Source organism: Falco cherrug, chromosome 11 (genome assembly GCF_023634085.1).
Source record: "Falco cherrug isolate bFalChe1 chromosome 11, bFalChe1.pri, whole genome shotgun sequence".
Taxonomy (NCBI): domain Eukaryota; kingdom Metazoa; phylum Chordata; class Aves; order Falconiformes; family Falconidae; genus Falco; species Falco cherrug.
Window position 1 is genome coordinate 17,827,469 of NC_073707.1, and position 25,223 is coordinate 17,852,691.

The following is a 25,223-nucleotide window of genomic DNA, read 5'->3' on the forward strand; positions in this document are numbered from 1 at the left end:
TGACATGTAACTGCATCAATAGGTTTTTGTAATAGATTGATTGATGGTTTTAACACAATTCCTGAAGTAGTTCTCTCCCACTTCTTTATCAAGGAAAGATGATAAAATACATGCGATATTTTTAATTTATGACCTTTTCATTTTTAGGGTTGACTGATTAGTTGAAAGCGTACTTTATAAAGCACCTTTCCCAGTCTCCTTTTCTTCTCTTAACAATGACTTTTTGAATTTTGTGTTTGTTAGAAGCCAGATTGAGTCCCTTACATGCATTCTTAGTTTATTGGGACTCAAGATAAGAAACATTAATTAGTTTGGCAAGGCCCCCTGTTTTTCCGTCATGTGGCAGAGTAAAAATTAAATAGACAGCCTCTTTCTAATGGAATGAGAGGTTATTGGAAATGTTTATCGACATGCAAGAAGGATGCTTAAAATTAAAAAGTAGGCCTCAGATGTGTCTATAAGGCAACACCAAGTAGAGTTAAAATCTAGATGATTACCTCTGTTTCTCAGCAAATCAAACGGACTGAGAGGGTGCTTGAAATTAGACTGAAACACAGTATCGATTTATTTTTTTTCAATTAACAAGAGAAGACTTAAACATATACTTTTAAAAAATGAATTTAGCTATTTTTTCTATTAAAACTATTCATTCTACATTAATAGATAATACAGATGTCACTTCATTGACATCTTCCGTATTTCCGTGTACTGAAAATCCAGCTGTGAAGTTTCAGACTCCAAAAGCTGCCCTAATGGACATCATTTAAATAAACAATCCCTGCAATTCTATCAGTGATGAGTATGCTGCAGGCCCATGCAGTCTGACAGTCTGCAGAGGAATAGAATGAGATATGGAATAAAATGCACAATTTTCTGCAGTGAAAGCTTGGGGTTTGTAAATTTGTCAGAAGACAAGTTATCGTGCAGAATACAGGGCTGTCAGTTCTACTCCTTTCCACTGGAGGACAGTCCGCTGTAGTGTCTTGCTCCCCGAACTGGCAGTGGTACTGGGCTGGAAGGAATCTGCCTAAAGTTCCCTCAAGGGAGGGTAAGACAATATTACCATTCCTACAACAAAGCTCTGAAGTTTAGGCCAGAAGCATTATAGGCATATCTAGGGTTTTCCACAAAGGCAAAGTGAGTGCCTACTCCAGCCTTACTTCTTTTCCATGATACCTGGAGATGGAAAATATCAGTAAAAATAAGAATCTGGCCACAAAGTCCAGGAAAGAAAAACATCTCTGTAGGATCTGGACAGATTTATACAGAGGCTCTCCAGCAGTTGGCTGGCAAGTAAAGTACTGAGAAATGAGAATTCTCCTTTTTGCTAGGACTGCAAGGAAGCCTGAGGGAATTGGGAAGGAATCACAGACAGAGGTATAGCTAGATACACTGTAAATACCTATATTTTCCTCAAGGTTCTTATTCAGCTCCAACCAATAAGAAAGAAACTCACAGGCTTTATAAATTTTGATAGATCACAAGGATATCACAATTTATTTCCTAGTGGTGTTAGCTTCAGTCATCAGCTGAGCTGCAAGTCTCCTTACAGAATCCAGTCAGTCATTGTCCCAATCCAGCAGAATTTGACACAGAAGTCTGTTGAGTATGTAGAGTATATTTCTTTTTGGTTTTCTTTTTGGTATGGGTTGGGTTTTGGTTGGGTTTGGTTTGTTTTTGGGGGGTAAGTGAGGGGTGTTGGCTTTTATGTAAAGAACAATATTCATTGTGCCTGGCTGTACCTTAGAACATTTCATCCTCATCAAACAACTTGCCCAAGTCATTTAATTTCCTGCAGCATATGGGCATGCAAGAGATTGAGGACTCTAATTCAGAAAGCACCATAGGGATGTGCTCAACATTACATCTTGCATAGATAAAGAATTGTATAATGGTTGAATTAGTTGGATTTTAGAGATCAAAACACTTGAGTTCAAACCTTAATGCAGATTTCCTCTCTGACCTTGAATAAATCACATGTAATCTCAGGCCCCATTTCCTTGCCTGCAAGATGAGGGTTACTAGTGCTGTTCCGCTTGATAGCTGAGAACTGTAAAGACTGTGAGGTATTTTGGTAATGAAAACCATGAGTATACATATGCTTACACCTATTCACAGCCTAATGAGCAGTGGGGTGCATACAGACACTCTGTCTGCTTTCTTCATTAGGCAAGCATGGATTTAGAAACTACAGAGATTTGTCATTGTAAATACCCATCCAAGTATCTCTTGAAACATATTCACTCTTCTTAACATTATGACAGAAGAAGAAAAAAAAATCTGTTAGCTCTCCTTGTACAGTCTAGACAAGTTTTTTTTAATATCGTTCACTTAAGAAACATTTGTCAAAGCTGGCCTAAAAATGAATTATTAGACAAATGCATGATAAGTGAGGGGGAGAGGTCCAGCAAATGAGTCCCAAGGAACTAAGGTTCACATTTCGTAATGCAAGGTAAATGCTTGAGTGGTTTCATTTTATCCTACTTCTACAAACAGGGATTTATTGTTCTTTCCTTGCTTCTCCTTGTCAATGACAAGTAAAGAGTTGAGAGATTAAAATTTGTCTTAAGAACCTCCATTCAGTAGAAAATTACACCTCAAGGTAAAGGGAGACCACTAAATTCTTTTCAATCAGACACAATTTTATTCTACTGTTATTTAGTACTGTATGCTCAGAAACTGTAGGGGGGGGGGGGGCGGAAGCAAACCTAAGTTGAAAAATTATTAATCTTTTAAAAGAGAAAAGGGTTTCCGGTATTTGAAAAGATGTCATTTTCTGCTTTGGATCTTTCATTAATATGGTTAGATTTCATAATACATACTGTCTTAACAGCATGTTCTTGAGGTTCTCAGAAATTGCTGTAGTCTACAAACATTATTTTTTATTAGTACATTCCAGTTTCACAAAATACACTTGGCTGAGTATGTGATAGCGTGGGCATTAGCTGTAAAATACTGATTTCCTCTGTCATCTCAGAGCAGCTTGATCTCTCAGCTGTCATGTTAGATGTTCCCTAGCCATGTGTTTGACTGAGGGAAGAATTTTGGGGGTGCTACAACGCTTCTCTTTACTGGACTTAGAGATTTATAAGATTCTGATTTCTTCCTTTATTCGTATTATATAAGTTTATGGTGTTTGATAGACATGGAAGGCATCTATGGTTCCTGTTGTCCCACAAGTGCATCAGCATTAGTTGACCCCAAAACACATTCAGATAACATGTTAGGTATTTCCCAAAAGGGAATATGTTATTTTATTCCAGCTTTTGCATGTATTCCTAAGCATGTGGAAGGAGTCCTTTTTGAACTATTACTGAATTACATTTTCACTGTCAAAAAATGGTTGAAATTTCAACATGGAAATTCTTCTCCAGATTGCATTCATTCTTCTACTGAACTCTGTTTTTATTTAGCTTGGGTTTAGGCTGCATTGTAACATGCAGAGGAGATTGTTATGTGGCAGCATAAGGGGAAGTATTTGCATTTTTTGACAGTCAACAGGACTGAAAGTCTGTGTTACTCATAAAAGCAGTTGTACCATTTGACATCAAAGGCCAAAACCTCTCTGCTTTGTTTGCATGAGCAGTCAGGTTTTGAAGTTAGCATGAATATTGCTGGGAAAAGGCGAGTACTGTGTAGCCTGAAGACAGCAAGAAAAGAAATAATACCCAGAAATATGTAACATAAACATAAAAATTTTATTACTATAGAAAACTTTGCTATATAGAAATTACAAGCTTCCATACCACTATTGTAGCAATTGTAATGCAGCATGATCAGCAGAAAAAGGACACAGTGTAGGTCACAGCTTTTGAGTCAGAAGTAATCAGAGTCAGTCAGCGGCTCTGCCAAAAAACAATCCAGGGTAGCTGTGCAAACTAAAGTTTTCTGAACTTCTTTCATTGTCACCCATATATATTTGCATAACTCTTAAGAAAACTTGGCAGAACTGTTAGGCCTGTTTCCAATTCTTTTCTTTCCCAGCACAAGCTTGGAAAATACATTTCCAGACATAGAATGCATGCGCAGAAACAAAAAGATATCAACACACTGATTAGTGATGGTAATTTCCAACTTGTGGCAAAGCATTTACTTGAATCACCATAGGGGAATGCGATTGGGATAATAAATATAATAGAATAAAAAAAAACCAAAACTATATAAAATAAAGCAGGGTTATAATCTACAGGTTGAAAGCTAATACAGCTTCTAGAGGAGAGAAGTTAGTTTACATTGTACTTAAAATGTTACTGAACAAAATAGGCACTAATTAGATTATTGGTGTGCTGGTCATTAATTAAAGTTCATTTGAGTTGTTCCGCAATGATCTTCTCACCTTACTTTTCACACTGACACCAATATTGCCATGCTGTGTGAAACAGGAAATGTTTTCTCTTTCTTAACTTGATTATTGGAAGCCATATCTGTTGACACCTCATATCAGGAAAGAAGTTAGTCACATCACCTAAGAGTCTTTCTGATAACAGCGTATATTTGAACCCTTTTGGTTAGCTTCCCAATATAGGAAATGTCATGGTGAAGATCTGGGCTTATTAAAGAGAATATTTTGTTTCATTTTCAACGCATCTGTTGTGACAGACACCTAAGTGTTAGGAACAAACCTTCATATTTTTAACATTTTTGCCTACACCTTGCAACCAAAGAAACAGTAGGAATGTCTTCCAAAAAAAGGAAATTTCTCTCCTGCTCAACAAATACTCTGAGACTAATCTGCCTCAGTGTTGCTTGCCAGTGTGATCCTGCAGCATTAATAATTCCATCATGCTCTATTTTTCACATTTTGGAGCTTTTTCAAAAACTACAAGGAAATGAGACGTATGATCCTAATGTAATACACACCCAAAAAGTAAAAAAAAAAACCCAAAAAAAAAACCCAAACCCCCCCCCCAAGTTTCTCTACTTGGTTATATGGTAACAATGTTATAGTTCTCCTAAAAGGCAATTTTCTGACTTCTGATCTGATTAGTCACTTTGACCTTTTGCAGTGTTATCCTGCTGCTTCTATTCCCTTGTCAAAAAGACCTATATTCTGCATTTAACGAAGATTGTGTATATTAATAACTTAATTATACTTCTTCCAACCCTAATTATTTTAATTACTACAATCATGGTAGTATAGCACCTGCAATTCAAAGCAATCAAGTGTTTTTGGATTACAACAATTACGTGTTCATATGACATATTAAGTAATGTGAACCTTTGTAGAGCTCTGTCAATAAGTCACCTATAAGATGACCTACTGTGCGGCAGCCCTTTCGACAATTCTTGAAAGAAATGGTCCATAAAGAATCACCATTGAGTGGCGCTATATGATGTTGAGTAAAGAATCTAACAGTGAGTGTACATGTGTATTAACCAAGTATACTCTGTGTAGCTCTAGCTTTGCCAGAAGGATTGAAAATGAAATGAGTGGAAGGAATTCACGTATAACTTGTGGCATAAGATACAGTTTCCTGGAAAAAATAATATTGATTAGAATTATCTGCCTCCATAAAACTTAAAAGAGATGCCTATTAGGAAATAAGAATACCGAACTACCAAAGCAAACAGCCCCAGAGTTTATAATGATTAAGTTCTAAAGGCAAGTGTCCAAACATATTACTGAGGAATTTCTCTGCTTAAATGCTAGATATCTTCCTTCATATCAGAGAACCGGAACAGCACTGCAGCTGTCAGTCTGAAAGGCAATCAGTTTCCTACAGCATATGCTTCATGACATGTAGAGAGTGGTACAGAAAATAAACATCATGGAGATTTTCCTGACTGATAGAACATGCAATACAGAAAACACATACTGGTTAAGGAGATATATTTAAACAGTTATTGAAGCTCAAGTTTCTCACAAACTCCATTTCAGGCTCCTTACTCAAAATAATTTGAATGCATTTTGATGTTGATACTAAACAAAGTAAAAGTAATGTTCAATAACAGAAAATAAAATAGCTTTTGTTTTGACAATTTTAAAACAAAATGTTTCAAGTTTTCAATTAGCTGTGACATTTGAAAATAATATTTAATTAAATGTAGTGTTTAAGGGGACAGAAAATTTGGAAAATATTTTGAAAGAACGAAATATTTTTTTCAACTTTGTGGGTTTTTTCAGTATTGCATTTGGGTAGGAAACAGAACAAGCAGTTTTGTTCAGGTATGTTCAAAACAGATTGTTTTCTTTTGAGTGTGTTCCTCACCACACCACACACACTGCACAAAATAAGAAACAAACCCAATTCACAAATGTCTGAACAGAGCACTGCTCAGTGCTGCACAGAATTGCCAGATCTTAGCCTAAAATATTGCACTGTTTTTAATGGTCTCACCTGCTAATTATATACTAAGCCTGTATGGCTATGATAATAAACAAATTTAAAGTAAAGCTCTTTTACTATAAAAAAGTTTCAGTTTTATTTCAGTGCAGTCACAGTAACAATCTTAATTGGTTAATACATTTGACATAAAGGAAAGACAATTCTTGTTTCCAACTAAATAATATTTATTTCTGAGAGATGTGCTGTGGTAAAAGAATCTCCGATTCTTCCAAAGAAAGCTTCTGATTTTCTTTTATGTAGATTTGTTTATATATATATATATATATATATATATGTATATAAAACACACCAGAAGTGTTATAAAACTCTGAAAGTATACAGTCAGGAAATTTATATTTCTGCTAAAAGTTCTAAGCTGTCTGTCATAATATTACATTTTTTATATTATCTTCTTCAGCAGAGAGTAAAATAATGTTGATTAATATATTTTGTGACATTTATTTCTGCTCATTGCCAAAAGAGATTGTCATGAGCATCAGAGAATATGACAAAGTAGTAGTTTATTTCCTTATCTATTAAGTTTGCAGACAGAAGCCTTGTAGTATGAACTTCCTTATTCCTCATTCCTTCCTTATTCATAGTCTAGCAGCCAAACTTTGCTTTCAGAAAGTACCTTTATACTTTTTTGTAGGTAAAATGCATTTTCTTAGACACTAGTTGGTTTCAAAGGAACCACTCCTACCCAAACTTTTTATTAAACTCTTGCCTAGAAATTAGTTTCAACCCAACCCCAAATCTAGTAATTTATATTATATTAACACCAATGGAAGGTCAGTGCATCAATTTCATTTTAAAGTAGGATGACAGCTGGTAACTGAATTCTACATTGAGAGAAGGCGGGGGGGGGGGGGGGGGGGGGGTTGGAATTCAGCTTCTGAATGCATTACTCAGTCTATAGACGAATGATATTCAGTTCTTCCCATTTCTCATAAGTATGATCTCAGAGTCCATAAAGACAACAGTAATGTGTAGGTGAAGTACTGCAATACATTGCATTTTCTGAAATGTGGCATGCCAGCAAAATGAAACATATGATACAAGCAGCTTTTCAGCAGTGACATGTCACCTCGGCTGTGGTATGTGTTAGCAGAGAAACCAGAGACCAATGTGCTGTTCACCACGTAGAAAAACTGTGCTGATAGAGAAATCTGAAGTCTGTTCTCGTTTCTAGCCAGTTCTGCTCTCTCTCAAACACAGAACTCTCGACAGTTCAACAAAACTGTTAAAAAAAAACAGTTTTGACTTTTGATTGTTAGGTATTAAAGTTAACTAGCTATTTGAAGGATTATGTTTGTATCATGACACATTTTTAAAAAGCAGGCAGGAGAGGCAACAAATCTAAACATTATCAGAATGTCATAAATTACCTAATTATTTTACACCTCTGAGTTAAAGAAACTTGTATAAACTGTTTATTCTAAATTAGAAGAATGTACAGAAGTTCAGATGACAGAACTTCAGCTGATGTAAACATAGTGTATCTATCAACACCCGTAAACATTTATAGCAGATAAAGACTTGGTCGGTCAAACAATTCCTTGTGTGCTAGTTTCACATAGGTATGTGTGCATAAAGCTTCTTAGAGGTGTTTTCTTCCTTGGTTTGTACTTAGGGATTTTCCCTACTCTGAATTTTGGAGAAAACTCTGCTAAACAAGAAAGGGTTCAACAGAATATGTATTGTTATAGGTTACCATGTGCTGTGTAGGATACATTTTTTCATGGCTTCTCAGGCTAGCTCAATTTTGTTAATTTTCAATACATTGGATTTGGGCTTTGATAGATTTAAAAAATGTACATATATACATAAAAAAAAGGACAGTTTCTAGTTGTTAATTTCCTGCTCTCCCTTTCGATCAGACACAGGTTGCATCTGACTGATTTATTTTCAATGTTTCTTAAAAGACCCGATGATACGGGCTCAGCAGACCAAGGTCACATGTTGACAGCCAGGTAACATCTCTTGGTATAGCTTCTCCCTCCATTTACTGCATCACGCAAAAAATCCCTTAGGCTTTCTGCATCATATTCCCAGCTTTAAGATGGGAATATTGAAGTTTATGCATTGAAAAATGCACAAAAATACCATGATCTAAGTATCATGTTCCAGATCCTGAGGTCTTGTTTTCAGTATGACTTGATTAGTCCCTATCATATACAGAAATAAGCACATTATCAAAATGCCATTAAATGGTGGCACTTTAAGGGGTAAATTTTGACAGAATTGTAATGACAATGATTTATCTAGAAAAAGCATTCAAAATGCCTGGAGCATAGAAAAGCAAAATCCAATATTAATTAATAAATGTAGCATTAGTGGAAACCATTTCTGAGTAAGTATCTCTAACTTACTCACTTTCAAATTATAGATTGTTTACTTAGCGTACTATGTTGCCAGTAAAACTTTCTTTTAAATAGAAGTTTATAAAGCAAATTATCCAACTGTGAAATTGGAAGCACAACTCTTTCAGCCCATCTGATTTTTTTAAAACGTTCCCCCACAGTAATCTGCACTCATCTTTATAGTGCCTACAACTGAAAAGGATTATCTAGTCAGAATACATCAGTATATAATAAATGTGCTTCATTTCTTCCACAGTTCTTAAAGGGGACAGCTGAAATGAATGTTTGTCTCAGCATCGGCACTGCTGGTACTTTTGCAGAGACTATTTCATGGTCCATTGGACCCTAAAGGACATTGTTTTTAAAGGCATATTATCAAGAGGAATGAAGCATACCATTAGAGTGCATATCAGCATGTATTAAACTTAAGGGCAATAGTATTGCTTAGTTGATATTGTAAGACTCTCCAGTCAAAATGTATTAAAACCAATCTTTACGCTTCTCAGCTTTTATAAATTTTTTTGTGTGTCTAATCGGTAAATATGGGTCATGAGAGGTACTTGTGGATATCGGGTAGCTTTGAAAGAAGAACAGAAAAGTGCTTCGTAACCAAAGTAATTTATCATCCTTTCTGTACATATATAGAAAACCTACTATGACAACTGCTGTTCTACTAATGGGCTTCCCATACAGTGTCACGTTAATTAGCTGTCAAAGTAGCACAGCTCTGAATCCCATTTCACTGATTTATAGGGGGAAAAAACCAAAAAGCTACATTTCTTTAAAAGTATGTTGATTCACTGTTAGGGATATTATCATGAAGTAATCAGCTTTCTTGGAAACATATATTGAACTGCATGATGTAAATTTCTGAATCTCAGCTGCTGAGGGCTCATCAGAATATTCATTGGTCAAATCACAGCTATGGTAAGATTGTGTGGGCAGTGCCTAATTTGATACAGATTGCAGCAGTGTTCACTGGGTTAGATGCTGCATGGTCCTGACAGCTTAACTGTCAGATAAATTGCTGCAGTTATAGCATATGAGCAAGCCCATAAGCTGATCATATTAATGTTATGAAAATATGACACCAAAAACTAATAACATTCTTTGAGGCATCTGGACAGAAGCAAAATCTAATCTTGTCTAAAAGATCTCCATTAGCAGTAATCATTCTGTAATATGATCAACATATTCTTGTCAAAGCAGATAGTACTGTGCAGTATTAGTAAAACTGATTAAACATGGCATGTTATTCTGAAAGAAACCTTCAACATTGAGCATCAGAGCCTGCTGATTACACTGGATTTGTTGGTTAAAACTCGTCCAAGCCATTTTCAAAACAGCTTCTTCTGATGATTTATTCTTAGTAAGGGAGAAATATACACTAGTAGAAAAGAAATCAAAATGAGAAGTTAGGCCATATAGAATCTGAACAGCTCAAGGAAGGGGATAAGAAAACCATCTGAGAAGTGCTGAGCCCTTAGTACAATAATCTTTCTTTGCCTCCTAGAAAAATGTAGGTTTATACATACTTTGCTTGTGATACCTTGTGATCCAATTGCATAATCAACCAACGTTCCTTCAAGGATGAACATTCTTAAAGCTGAAGGATAAATACATCAGGAGCACATCAGGCTGTCTACTTCTTTGTTAAAAAAGGTCTCATTCTTTGAGGTAAGCCTTTGCAAGTGATGGATGATTTGCTGAAATTTTATACGGTCCATGATGCTCTGATGATCCTTGCAACCACAGAAATTAATGAACTTAAAAGGGAGAATAAAGCTTGACATCAAACACCATGCAGTTTTTGCTCGATATTGTTGCTGTGGGCCAAGAAAGTTCTATGCATTATGATCTAGAGCAATACAAAGAGCTAAAAAGCTGGAATTTAGTATTGAGAGCATGTGAATAATTGTCTTCTTTTTTTTTTAAAATTATTTATTTAACTAAGTCTTCTATAAGATCTCCAGAGTACTGCAGAATCCAACTGCTCTGCCAGGGATGTGCATTCACCTACCCAAGGAGCACACAGACCCTAGCTTAAATTATAGTTGGAAAATATTTCTCCAGCTGTTAACTGATTCCCCTTTAGTAGTTGTAAACGGATCCAGATAAATTTGAGGTGCTTTAGTCTGCAGCATCTCAGTTCCTTAAAGCTGAGAGGAACATCAACAGTCTGCAAGTGTTTGCTTTGGCTGGAAAATTGTTTTAACAGCTGGCAGCAGCTAAGTTTCTCTAGAGAAGCAGAATGAGCAAAAAAGGGTGCAACAGATAAGGATGGTGGTTCCTGCTTTCTTGCCTGGAGGAAACTGAGCCGTGGCTGGTCATGGACCCTCCACAGAGATGAGCTAAAACAGGAAAGGGAGGCAAGGCAAGGCAGGAGAGACTTTGGAGGGTCACAGGGGATTATTGTTCTTGGAAAATGAGGAGTTGCATCCTGTTGGGGTGCATTTCAGAGATGGAGCCAGATGGACCCATCAGTGCTGCTGTAACTGGATGAATGAAAATGCTGTCCCCCACATGGCAAAGGGATTGAGTTAGTGCAGAACTTTGTTATCTCAGAATTGTAAACGTTTCTGTGAAGTGCTACCAAAGAAAAAACACCTAACTGTAGAGGAATGAAGGCAGTGGGTTGATTAGCATTGATAACGTGCAGCTGTGGCCTCGCCTCCAAGGCAGTGGGTTGATTGACATGGACGATGTGCAGCTGTAGCTCGTTCCCACTAAGTGGTTAAATAGCCCCGAGGATGGTGGTAGAGGGTGTTGGGTGGGGGAGGAGCAGTGTGGTCTGACTTCTAGAGGAAGGAGAAACAGTGGGGATGGTAGAATCTGATGGATGGTAAAAGCCTTGTTGCAGCCGACTGGTTTGTTTGTGCTGCCACAATTGGTGCCCCACGTGAGGCGAACTGAGTTGGCTCTGACTATGACACATAAGCTGCAGACTTTAAGTAGGTTGTGTAAGTTTGAAGACAAGTTTGGAACTGCAATATATTCCTGTTTCTATGTAATGTAAGTTAATTAACGCAAATTTACAGGTAGCTTTATTTAGGAACTTGACAGTAATTGGAGGGAGTGGGGAGGCAAAGGGGGTGGAGCGAAGAGTAAGGAGAGAGAAAAGAAATACACCCAATGCAAAGGATTTGAGAAAGTCCTAAAAACAGTGAAGAATTTGGTTCCAAACTACAAGAAAGATAATTCAGGTTTTTTCTGCAATGTAAAAACAAATGCAACAATGATCAGATAGGCAAACAACATGATTTTTGTCTTTTCTTTCACTCAGCGATTTTGAACTGAACATCAAATTCTTCTTTGTTCCACTGATGCAAGGACAGTTACTACACCGGGATAAAGTATTTCCTAATATTTATCCTTGTAAAGTGAAAAATAAGGCTAAATGTTGGAACGTCTCAGAAAATTAAGTTTAGTTTCTACTGGCATGACCTTGTCTAACAGGATGGGCATCTGTATCATGTTACAGTGTCCTTATGAGAGAGATGCCTTGTTTTTACAGCAGGAGAGCTACTTTCAAGGTGAAGGATGTTCAATGTTACATCATAAATTCAACAAGCTTACTCTGTCATAAGAAACAAATTCAATTTTACAGTAAAAATTGTACACTGAGTATCTGTGCTTCTAAAATGGAGATGGGCTGGTGATAAATGAGATCAGGGCAATAGATGTCAGACCCTTAAAATTATATGGGCTAGACTGAAAGTAGTACTAGACACACACAATGAAGTAAAAGGAAATGAGTGTACTCATTTATATGAATATTTACATGCTAACTTATCTTTTAATTTGTATGTGTGAATTAGATAGAAATACTTCCACTTTTCCCCATCTAGTGCCCTGACACTGGCTTACAGGAGGTTGTAGGGTTTGCTGCCCGATGCTGGAAAGTCCACCTGGCACTTTTCTCCCCCTTTACAAGAAGCAAGAAGGCAGCTGCCACTCAGAATGCCTCTGTGTCCATCTGCCTCCCGTGCTGATGTACTTACAGGCAAGTCCTTGTCAGGCTGCATCAAGAACCTATTTTAACTTCTGAGTGCTATTAATTACTTTGTTAACGTTTTTCACTGATGATTTAGCCCTTAAAAGTTAACCTTATTTGGTACATCATTTAAACATGATTTCAAAGCAGAAATAATACTTCAGTAATATCTTATTAGAACCAATAGCTCACTCTGTAATGAAATCTTAACTCCACCAACAATCAAACTGAAAGAATACAAAGAAACAAAACTGCTCAAACACTGAAAACCAATTATTTCACTTTTCTGTCTGTACCATGCAATAATTTCCCCTTATTAAGGCAGTCTATTTCAGAGGAATTACAATTTTTACACAGCGAACAATATCTAGAAATATCATTTCTTGTATATTTTCAATGAGAGGACTAATGGACAGATTTTTCACTGGAAGATGTAAAAGCAGAAACTAAACTGAAAGAGTGCTGTGTGCCATTTGTAGTAGGAAAATGATACTGGGTTCAACAAGAAAGTGTTATAAATACACAGAACCAGATTTATTTATGTCTTTTGACAATTTTAACATTGAGATAAATTTGGTTAAATGTGTTCTTAAACTTACTGTGTTGCACTGTATCCTGGGCTTTTGGTAACGATTAATCTTAATGTGGTCTTCTGATTCACAGCTAGCCAGAGATGCATGAGGTTGCCAAAGATCTTAGGCATGCACTAATGGCACAGATGATGGGTGATTTCGGAGATAAAACTCTCTGGGGAGTGACAATGTCATCGCACTGCTGTTGTGAATCATCTTTAAAACCTTCTCTATTATTTGTGAAGGACATTCCCTCAATTAAGGGATTTGGTGGTTTGCTTAAGTCAACATTGCTATGGTCAGCAAGTTTGCAGTGAAGAACAACTCTGCTGGATTTCAGTGTATTGCCATTACAAGTAAGTGACTCAAATCCTTACTTATAAATCTCTTTTCTCTAAAATTTATTAAAAAACTGCTTATATGCGTTTTCTGTAAAAGCTTTTCTACAGGTTTTGGAAGTTAAGGGAAATACCACTATCCCTTTCTTTCCAGTAATGTGTTCCAAATAGGATGGATTATAAATCCTTTCAATCCTGCTGGATAAGAAGTACTAAAAAGTCGTTTGACCTCCTTGCAATATGGAGTTGACCAGTGCCCGCTAGCACTGCTGTGTGGCCAGGCTATTGAGGTTTCAGCTAGTGAAAATTGCTATGACCTACAGATAGGAAACACTACAGTTGTGATGTGATCTAATATAAAAATCAAGAGAAGAGAAAAGGCACACAGTGGTGGTGACATACAACAGGGAGCTTCCAGTACACGTGTTGTACCAGTTAAAACTTCTGATAACCACAAGTTGCCTTGACCTTTTGAGCTGCAGTCCAATAGCTCTGATTGTGTAAGACACAGAGCACATACAGCAAAGTCAAGTTGTATTCTAAGATTCTGAAGAGTACCCCAGGCACGTAAAAGAAAAAATAAATAATTTTAAAAAAGCTTGTACCTATTTTAATTTGGCAGAGTGCAATCTGGCTAAGAATTTAGTAACCTGAGTTCCCATTGGTAAGAATTACCTTACAAATTTTGTGACTGTTGATGTGGGTACGGAGACTGTTCTAACCAAACTGATAGTAAAAAGGGGGCAAAATAAAGAGCATGCTTCCCATGCGTTGTTCGTATCTGTTCAACCAACAGAAAAGCTCTTAGAAATGGAATCTTCTCAAGGGTCAATTTTTCTGACCAAAAAGATCTTCCAAGCAGCAACATACCTGTGTTTTGGTGAAAAGTGAAAGACCATCAGGCAGAGGGCAGATCAGAACCATTCTTAATTATTAAGAATGCCTGAAATGTCTTGTGTGTGCGTAATAGTCTTATCTCCTATTCTTAGAAGAATGTTACAATGTTGAAACGTCATTGTTGCTGGGGAATGCTTTTCTGGTATTTTATGAAGAGTCAGAGGATAAAAATCTCACTCTTCATCTGAATTTCCCTAAAGTTACGGAAAAAACTAATGACTCCACTATATAAGAAATTTTTAAAGCTTTCAACTTTAATATTTCATTTGTGTCAGATTCTTATAGTATATGCCTAGTGTGTGGCAATTTTGGATCCTGTTTAAATAAAACATAAACTGTTTATGAGAAAGGGAAAATACATTACTAAAATTGCTTTTTTGTGTTTTGCCTTGTAAGTGAACAGAAATAAGTAATAATAGTGTGTTTTATTGCAAGGGTAAGAAATAAGAATGAATATAATTTCGTCAGGAAGAAAATGCTAGTTTTACACTACCAGATGTTGAAATGATGCTCATTAAAATATTTTTATACTAATCCAACTTATTAGCAGGAATTCAGCTCAGTGAATAGTTAAACTGAACCTTCCTCAGTGGGTCAGATGGGTTAACATAACAAAACAGCACAAAGTATTGCAAAGGTACTAATAAGTACCCAAAGTGCTGGAAGTAAAGGAATTCTTGAGGAAAAAAATACTTGATGTTTTTAATTATTGTAGTAAAGACTTGTGATCCAAAGACTATTTGTAATTGCTCCAGGTAGGTTTACTTTATATTCATTTTTTTCCCCATTACTTATTTTTAAGTTTCTTTAGAAATGGAGAATAAAGACTTGTTTCAGTGAAGTGAAACTAAGCTAATACAAAAGTTAATGAAATTAATTAACAGGTTTTTGTTATATCTTAAAAAATATCTTTTATACATTTCCATAGGATAGTTGGATGTTCTAAAAATGTAAGAACTTTAACAAACTGACCCCAAAGAGGTAGTTATTATGTACTGTGCACCTACACAGGACTTACTACACTAAGCAGTTTGGCATTTGCTTATTTGTAAAAATTGAAGTGATGTGGGGAAATGTCATGCTTGGGGTTTTTTTAACTACTTTGCTGGACTGTGGTCTTACATGGAGTTCTATCAAGCTTCCTTTGACTTGTTTCAGTGGTCACCGTTATAGCAATGGCCATGGGACCGTTTCTGGAAAATATACCTAAACCCACATTATGTTTGAAGGTAATAGGAGTTTGTACATATCTCTCTCAGTAAAAGCATATTACACCGTCTTGTGAAAAACAAAGTAGCATGCATGCCTCTGAAGCCTCTGGAAAGGCATTGACTCCAAAAGGAATTGGAACCAATGCCACAGTATGATCCTGAATGTCTTAAATTGAACTGTGTGGCATGATTTTTTTGCATGGAAACTGGGATGTGGGGTAGGAAGTATAGGGGCACTACTAACAAGAAACAGATTGACTGTTAAGAGCAGAAATGCCTCCAGAGCTGACCAGTGCAGCAGGAATGGTGAGGTCCCCACACACGTGGAGGGACATGTCCAGGAATTCTGTAAATCCCTCTCTCTGCCCCGGTTGATACTTCTTCATTTCAGGGTCGGTGGGCGAGGTGCCCTGCTGCAGTTCTCGTGCATACCCTGCACGGGTGGCCGCAGGGCAGCGGGCTGAGCAGTGGCTGCGGATGGCTGACTGTGTCGCTCTGCAGAGGGAGGTGGGTCCTGAGACCGCAGGCAGGGGAATGTGGGAAGCACCCCGGCTGGAGACAGAAATGGGCCAAGGACTGTGCCGGGGGCAGCTGCGGAGTCCTAGTGAGCTGTGGTGGGCAGCAGGAGCCAGCGTGCAACTGGGAAAGAGCATCCTAATGGGGCTACTGCAGAGACGCACAGGGGTTTAGGGGAAGTGGCCATCGGCTGGCCCTGTCTGTGTGTGCAAGCTTTCAGAACTGCATAATACTCACTTAATGTCTATTTCTGTCTATCAAAAGAAATAGAGTTCAATTCAGATTCAAGGGATGCCTGGTGCCAGAATTTTATTCAGGACTCATTTTTTTCCCTTTCCTTGAATACAGAGTCTAATGCAGTTAGAAAATAGTAAGAAGCTTGATTGTAATGAAAACAATGTTAATGAGTATATCAAGTGAGTGCAGTTAAAATCTAGATACAAAAATAATATGACATCCTAATTAGAAGTGTGGGGGTTTTTTTCCACAGTACACTTACTAAGGTGTTTTTTTTTTGTAGTTTTTCTTTTTTCTTTTTTAAAAAAAGATTAATTGAAAATATAGGCCACTTCACACTGAGAAAATAATATAAAAGAAATCTATTTTATTCTACTTAAGCTTCAGCAGTTACCCAATGTTCTTGGTTATCTTTCATCCTGCAAAACTTTTTTTTTTTTAGAGGTCTGCACTGTCTTCATTAATGCTCCACCTGATTTGGTTTGTTAATACCAATAAGTCACCATTTCTTCACTGATAACTGATTGAACTAATTCAGTATATTTCATTTAGTCAGACTTCCATTTTTAGGCCCAACCCTAAAGTCCACTAAAGTGTGCAGGAGTCTCTATGTGAGGGGAAAGTGAGCAAGGGAAAAGGAAGAAAAGCTGTCACTCCTTGCAGAGCCTTATTAAGGTGGGGTGGATTTGTTTGAACAGAGCTTATGGCAAGATTAAGTGTTAGTTATTATAGGATTTATATCAGGGCATTTGAGATCACTGTTGCAGGAATATGTTCTAGGCTCAATTACCTTATTACAGGACACAGATCATTAGGATCACATTGCTTATGTATCCCCAGTCTGAGGAATTTAGTAAGAGCATAAAGTGTACAAGTGATTAAAGTGTTTGCCAGTGTACCAAGATTTACTTCCTAAAAGCATTACATAAATTTGTTAATAGATTTAACTATCTAAATGTTATTTCTCTGCCAAAAATCAAAATTGTTGAAGACTATAAAACAAATTAGTGGCTTGCTGGCATATTTTTTCCTCCATGCTATAAAAAAATTATTGACTGGGTAGTGTACAAATGGCACATCATAGGAGGAGGAAGATATATTTTGTTTTCAGAAGTTCATGGAATTATAGACATTTGAAATTGAATGGTGTGTTAACTTGTTAATGTACCTGTAAGTATAGGATTGCTGTCATGCATACAAGGTTTATACTTTTTTACATTAATAAGTGAATCATAATACTTTGCTCTCTAGTTCTGATTTTCTGCTGAAAAGGTTCTACTTAAATACTAGTTTGAGTTGCTGCAACAATAGAGATTTTTTTGGAGCCTAGCGAATCAATTGTGCTTGCATTAACTGAGCCAAGAAAATAATAGCACGAAAAGCTTTCAGAGCGTCACATACCACAGTAGTACAGCTCCTGGTATATTACAAATGAGATAGGCAAGCTTATAGGAGAGAACAAGACATGATTGAGACTGTTCATATTCAGAGACTGGTAAGAGGCATCAACATAGAAAGACTTCTTTGCTTATTTGCTGGTGCATCTCATAAACTGTGTATGCACAAGGAAGACACCTTTGAGTGGGAGGCAAAGAGGCTGAGATGTTGCATAGTGCAAATTCTACTAACTTGCAGAAGACTTGACTTACTCTGACCCTTTGTATGTACTTTTATTTCAATTCATGAAATTGAGAAGCAAAAGGCAGGGATAGACTGAAATTAAACTAGAAAATATGGATCCTGAATACTAGGTGCCATGGGAGTCTGTACTGTCCATAGTAAATAAATGTCTGCTCTCTGTGGTGAACCCTCAAAATAGAGTTTTCTCTTTCCATTAACCCCCCAAAAAAAGAAAAAAGAAAAATTGCACCCACTGCTTTGAAACTCATCCCTGGATTTTGTCCTTGAATGCAAAGGGTCTATGAAGATTGTCACAAGGGATATGTTAAAGACCCTAGTGATATTGAATGAAAGTTAATTGTCTTTTCTAGTCACACTGAATGACACAGAGTACCTGAGGACAGCACTCCTGCAAGGAATATGGAGATTCATGCTGTAGTATTCCCTAGCAATGTTGTGATAAGAGCTTAGCTGGAAAACACTTCACATAAATAGCAATTTATCATTAAAACTGAAGTAGAGAAAGCTAAGGTTAAATAAAAAGCATCTATGCTCTTATCAGAATAACCAAACATATTTTTCATGTTGGAAAAGCCTGTTTTGACATTGAGTAACTAATGTATTTAGTTCTCATAGTTTACTGCAAATGCAGATAAATTTGATAAGCAAAGGCACATCTTCTGAATAGGAACACGGTTTATCATTTTCCTCCTGAGGTAATGACTATCTATTCACCCTCCCCTGCCTCACCAGCATCTATAAGACTTCTCCTGTATTTCTACTTTGCAAAGTGACAGTGTAAGTTGTTCTACTTATTATTCTTGTATTGCCGACGCTGCACCTGTCTCTTTTCATGATGGACTAACTCCCTGGAGGTTACAGGCAGCATTTTCTGTGTTTCTAGCTAGCAGCCAGCATCACATGGTGATGAATGTTTTGGGCTTCCCTCAGCCCCCCTCACCCATACTGACTATGTGCACATTTATTGCAGTGTGAAATTATAGCTATAGCTTCAGAAAGAGCAATTTCCTGGCAAGGCATCTTTGGTGTCTTATTTGCTCCATTCACCAAATAAACAATATTGACAAGAGAATTAATTAAGGAGAGCAAAAAAATGCAGGGGTGACTCCAGGATGAAAGCACTGAAGTTCCTCAAGTGAGAAGTAGGAACAAGCTCTAGCACTTAAATATTTCTGCAGATTCAGTTAAAAGCTCAGACCATCTTATTATGTTTCAGCTAGTAATCTTCAGCATGTCAGAACATCATTTGAATGAAATCTGGCCAGGCAGTTTCAAAAGAAACTCCATACAATTGGGAGAACAGCTTTTTTTCTAAAATTTTAATTAATGCATGTCTGGAAAACTAACTAAATTTTGCACAGATTTCTCAGGAAAATTACTGACTTCTCCAGTAATATAAAACATATAACTATGTTCAGCCTGGAAATTTAATTGATAACTAAATAATTATTAAAACTACAAGTGATTCAAAAACACTTCTAAACCTGAAATCTGTTGCTTATGCAAAGGAAAAACAACACTGATATTAAAACATAATTTTGTAACACGCGGGTTTATATTGCTATCATGAAAGATCCTTGGATTTGAGTGGTCGTAGGGCATAACAGAAAACAGTCCTCAACGTTCACCATCACACTATGTACAACTCGCTTTTTTTAATAAAAAGCTACTGCTCTGCATTGATCTCTTGCTGGCCTGCTCACTTGCCCTGGCCAGTGTATCACCCGTTATATTATGGTCTTACTGATGTTATCCAAGCACCATTTTGACTGCTTTCCTTTTTGGCTGAATATTTTCCATTTTATGGCCAGTCTATGTCCTGATGATGGGAATGTAAAATAATACTGCCACTGTGCACTTACCAGCTTAGAAATCAGGGCTCCATCGCTGCAGGGAATAAATAAAAGTATCTTGAACCTCCTCTCAACCTGACAGGATCTAACTTGTTGTGTCCTAGTGTCCATTTTGCCACAGAATTCCTAGCTCTCGTTGCAGTCCACTGCTTATCACTTGCTCTCTGTTAGGGAATCTCTGTGCAAAAATACTCCAGGAAGAATGAAAAAAACAAAACAAACTCAACAAAACAGTAATCTGCTAGGTAGACTTGAAAGGGCATGTTGCCACAGAAGGCTAGGTGAACAAAGACAGCAAAAGTTCCTCCAGGAGAGATTCACTGCAAATGAGGTGATGCTGTTTGCAGCTGTCTGTTTGAACACAGAGGAAGTGTTTGAAGACATTTGGTATGATTGTTTCTTAATGACATGGACCACTGCAGTCTCTGAAATGCAAGAAAGCTGACTGCATTAGTTCCCTAAGGAAAACTAGCAAATAAATTACATTGATCAATTTATATTAGGACCGCTCTTTTCCAAAACTCTCTGATAACCATAATGCATTAACATTGATATCGATGCTTTGGCTTGTGGCTGTTATCTTACAATAACCATTTTACTAGTACAATTCTATCAAGCAGAAGCAGATAATAAGAATGACCAAGAGAGAACAAAAACAAGTGATAGCGTTTGCGTCTTTCTTTAACACAATATATTTCCACAGAGTGTGCAAATCTTACAAATGTAACTGCAGAATCTTATTTTTAAAAAAAAGGAATTTGTCCCTTGCGATACTGCTTTTGCAGATTTAATTTTGGGGTTTAATTATATTGAAATCTCAGTCATGTCCTAACTTTTGCCAGAAAGCAGTTTACAAAGTTTTGTTTGTGCTTTGTCTGTGGATTTTTTAGGGTGGGGTTTTTTTTGGAAGAACTGATAAAGAGAAGACAAGATGAAACAGGATTTGAGAGAAGATCTGAGATTAAACAATAAAATACAGTAACTTCTATCCTGGTTCAATCCTCCTTCAGGGATGTCTAGCTTAAGCAAGTAAGTGGTGTCATCCTCTCATTAACTCACAATATGTTGACCCTTCCTGGGTTTGTTACAGTAGTATGTGCAGCTAACAACAAATACGTATTTTGTTGCTGTATGTATGGCAGAATTGTAATATTTCCTTCTCCTAATAATTGGAAGCATCTAATCATAAAAATAAGTTGTTATCCCAAACTGAGCACATGTTCATTCTGTCTGCAAAGTGAAGCTGAACAGAGTTCACTTAGTTGAAATGGGTTTTTGTGTTATTTTGGCATTTCATTATTTTGGATTTATCTTCTTTACTCATTTCTTTGTCATTATTGTTTTGATTGGTTTTAGATAGAAATTTAATTGCTTAGATAACCCATTTCCCCAGCTTTTTGGTAGACTTGGTCACAGAAGTCTATTGAAAACTCATAAGATTTGATCAACCCAAAACTACATTTTCCAGAAGTTAAACTACTTGAATAAAGACACTTTCTGTATTTTAGTTATATTATCATTTGGGCAGAAATTTCTGGTTTTGAATATGAGTTTAATGCTTTAATTTATCTAGTCCTTTTTTGTTATCAACGTTCTGTTCTGTAATAATTCAAGAGGTGTTTAGATTCTATTGGAAATATTCCAAACAATATTGAATGTGCAGCTATTTTGATATGGAAATGGAAATTTTAAATTTCTTTAATTTAAAATTTATTCTTTTTATATTATTTAAGTAGTCTTACTGAAGTCATCCACTGACCCAATCACCTCACCCAGAACTTTCTGGTTAAAATTTCCTTGCAGTTTGTAATGCGTATGGACTTTGCAGAAATCTATTCATATATAGTCTAAATAAGGATTACATTTAAGAATTTCCCAGTCAATTCATGTACAGTTTATAAATAGGGAAAATTAGTTAGAAATAATTAAATTATCGATGAGGCATTTGCTTAGATTTAACTACCCGTTCTTTCATCTGACATTTTTAAGACTGGTCTGTTTTAGTATCTCAGTTCTTTTTCATTGGATTTCTGGGTGTTTTCCTGCCGTACCTTGTTATCCCTTGTTATCCCAACTCAAAACCTGAAACTTTTTATATGAAACTTTAAGGTGTAAATTGTTCTGGACTGTTTAGGACAGTGCAGGATTGGGTTTAAATTAAGATTCTTGGGATAAGTTCTTGTATTTTAATTGCATTTTACACTAAGGTTTTTTTGTTTGCATAGATTAAATAAGGACTGCAACAATGTTTAAGTCCTCCAGCAATCTGCTGAAGACAGCAGTATACTGTGCAGTTTATTTCTAATTTAATGGCCTAGAAAACCACTTCAATTCTCATTCTCTAATGGCCTGGCAGAGGAGCTCAGGAAGAGACTAAAGTGAAGAACATGTACAAACAGAGCAAGCAGTTTCAATTCACAGTGTCACAGTGCTGGCATTTCCTATATTCCCATGACAAGCTCAGGCAAAGAAGGTTGTAAAATCACATCCTTCTAGGTTTACTGTACTTTATCCTTCCCAAAGACCGTTGGGGCACTAGGTTCAGTCAGACAAGGCAGAAGAGAAGTCCCAAAAGAAATAATTTATTCCTCAGCATGGTACAAAAAGAGTTCCTGTAAGGGCTGAGAAACGAAAGGCAGCAGTAATGTAATGGGATACAATGCAGAGGTCCCTACATATCTCTAAGGTGCACCCAGGTCTGTAGAGAACATTTTATCCCTTATCAGACCATTACTGAACAAACAGATCCTGGGGTTTTTTTCCCTTGTCTGTAATAATCCCTTGGACCTCCAACACCAAGAGTCTTTTCTTCCTTCCTGAAGTAAACATCCAGAAATCAATACTGTTGTTTGCAGCTCTTCACAGGAGATACACTTCATCCAAATTCCCTCTAAAGAAACTACTGTCAGTAGTGTGACAACTTACACAAAATTTTTCTGCCTTGAACATAAGTATTTGGTCTGCGTTGTGGACTACATGGAAGAAACCTCCTGAGCAGTCTTTAGTTTGAATATCTTTAAAAAGAACAGGTACAATCTGACTACAACCAATTGATCCTCAAAACTGGGATATAAATATTGTAACACTTCTCCGTAATACTAACATATGACCTTTACAGACTAATGTATTCTTGTCTCTGCAAACAACACTATTTATGCCTGACCCAATTACTTAAGAGCTCATTAATCTGAGATCTAAATTGTTAGATAAGGAAGTTTAGAGTTGTCTTTAGAGTCAGCTACTCATCTCTATTATTTCAGACAAATATAATCAGACCTCCCGGGGATCGATATTCAGCTGATTTAGATTTACAATTAGGACAGGGCTTCTGCCAGTGCTGGAGAAGGTAATGATGAACAAAGCACAGGAATGAAAAGCCCAAGAGCATTTTCAGTGCTTACTGCTAGAATTGTCTCATTCTTTTAATTTCCCAGCCTGAAGACACAAGGAGAAAGCTGCTGATGTAACGTTGCCATCTCTTCCCAGCCTTACACTATCTCAAATCTAAACCTTAATAAATATTTCAGCTCAAACTATGTCAAATCTAAACCTTAATAAATATTTCAGCTCACTACACCCAGAAAAAGAGACTTGAGGCAGTGCTGTGAAACCTTGAGCCCCCAAGATTTCCTTTATTTTCTCTCCTAAATCCATTCCAGAGAAATGGCCACCTCATCCCGGGCTGCTCAGCCCTGAGCTGTGCCCAAGGCCCAGGCTGGCCATATGCTGGGCCTGAAGCAACAACACCAAACTCTTCCAAAAAGCAAAATAAGGTGCTGTAGCCATACAGTGTAGCTGAAAATCCCTGCCTCACCATTGCCAGGCAGTCCAGAAACATTGCTGTGTTTCCTGAATTACTCACCACCATTTGTAACCATAACCTTAGGCATCATCACATATTTTTGGCATGGGAATAGCAATGTTGCTTGGGAAGAGACACTCCTCTCTGCTGCCACTTTGTCACAGCTGTGAGCTCTCCTCTCTAGAAATATGGATTGGCTTTTCATGCATTATCCAGCTCTGCCAGAGCACCAGGCTGACAGGAGGCTGCAGGCTCCTACCTCTGTTGCGGTTGCAGAGAAGAACATGAATTTAATGCAGGTTTGACCCTCAGCTTTCCCTGGCTAACAATTCCAAGAATAAGCCTCGCTGGATGTCTTCTCCTCTAACTTACAGACACAAGCCCTAACCCAAACATGAGAATTAGCTGAGTTTTTAAAGGGAGGGTGGAAACCTTCAATACCACAGCAGTGTAGGCAAGGATGGACCCCCCAGATTTTCCCATTCCAGAATCCATCCTTCCTCCTTCCTCTCACCCTTTTGGTGTTGCACTAAGAAACCCTAGCCTTAACTCTCCCTATATATTTCTCTGCTAGTAGGAGATCACAGTGACCCAGAACAGGCCAAGGAGTTGACCCCAGAGAGATGCAGCCCAGAGGAAGGTGTTAAATGGCTGATTATGCTAAATATTTATTTAGTTGCCATCCATTTAAAGTAGGAAGATTCCTAAGATTATTATGTACTGTTTTCTGCATGGATCAGTTACATTTTAGTTACATTATAGGTGAAACAAATTTGAAAAGTATTTTCTTTTGAAACTTTATAGTGAGCCATAAATTGCTTTAATGACACTTTATATAATTGAGTTTACATTAAGTCTTCGTGGTCTTAAAATTTCTAAACAGTCTTAACTAGTTCAAAATGTGTATAAAGGGGACAACCTCAGAAAAGCCATGATGTAGAGCCTCTCTACAATTTTTAGACTGAATACCACAAAAGCTATTATGTACCATGTATCATCAAAAGCTATGTATCAATACATATGTATGTTTTAGTTCTAATTAATGTGTCCCTAAATTTATTGAGTATCAGTTTCTCACATTAAAAATCTAGAATAAACCAGTGTTGGTTTAAAGCCGGGACCACATTCACATCAAATGTAATGTCTTCAAGGACAGTTGCAACTGGGGTCAGAACCTAAGAGTGCTGACCCAAGGGATAATCCAATCAAACTATATATGCAAATAAACTAAAAGGCACTATAACAACATATACAGCCATGCACCCCAAATCCCATCACAGTGGGTTCTTGTAACGAGTCAGATCATGCAGAGAGAGCTACGGCATTTTTTGCTAAACCAATAACTGGTTCTGTCAGATACCAGTACCTTCATTTGACAGCCACAAAGTTCCTACTTTGTCTTGATTCAGGACAGCATTGCTCCAGTGGCTAGAAAACATGACAAAGAATTTTAACAAGTAGCAGTTCAAAATA

General features: G+C 37.0%; 1 long non-coding RNA gene across 1 annotated transcript in view; it reads left to right on the plus strand.

Moving 5' to 3' along the window:
• LOC129737064 (uncharacterized) overlaps positions 1-25,223 on the plus strand; it is a 376,497-nt gene that overhangs the window by 278,751 nt on the left and 72,523 nt on the right. The window contains exons 4-8 of the long non-coding RNA XR_008734486.1: positions 8,207-8,299; positions 10,203-10,366; positions 12,538-12,696; positions 13,351-13,611; positions 20,839-20,977. This is a non-coding gene — a long non-coding RNA (uncharacterized LOC129737064). The remainder of the gene's footprint in view (positions 1-8,206; positions 8,300-10,202; positions 10,367-12,537; positions 12,697-13,350; positions 13,612-20,838; positions 20,978-25,223) is intronic.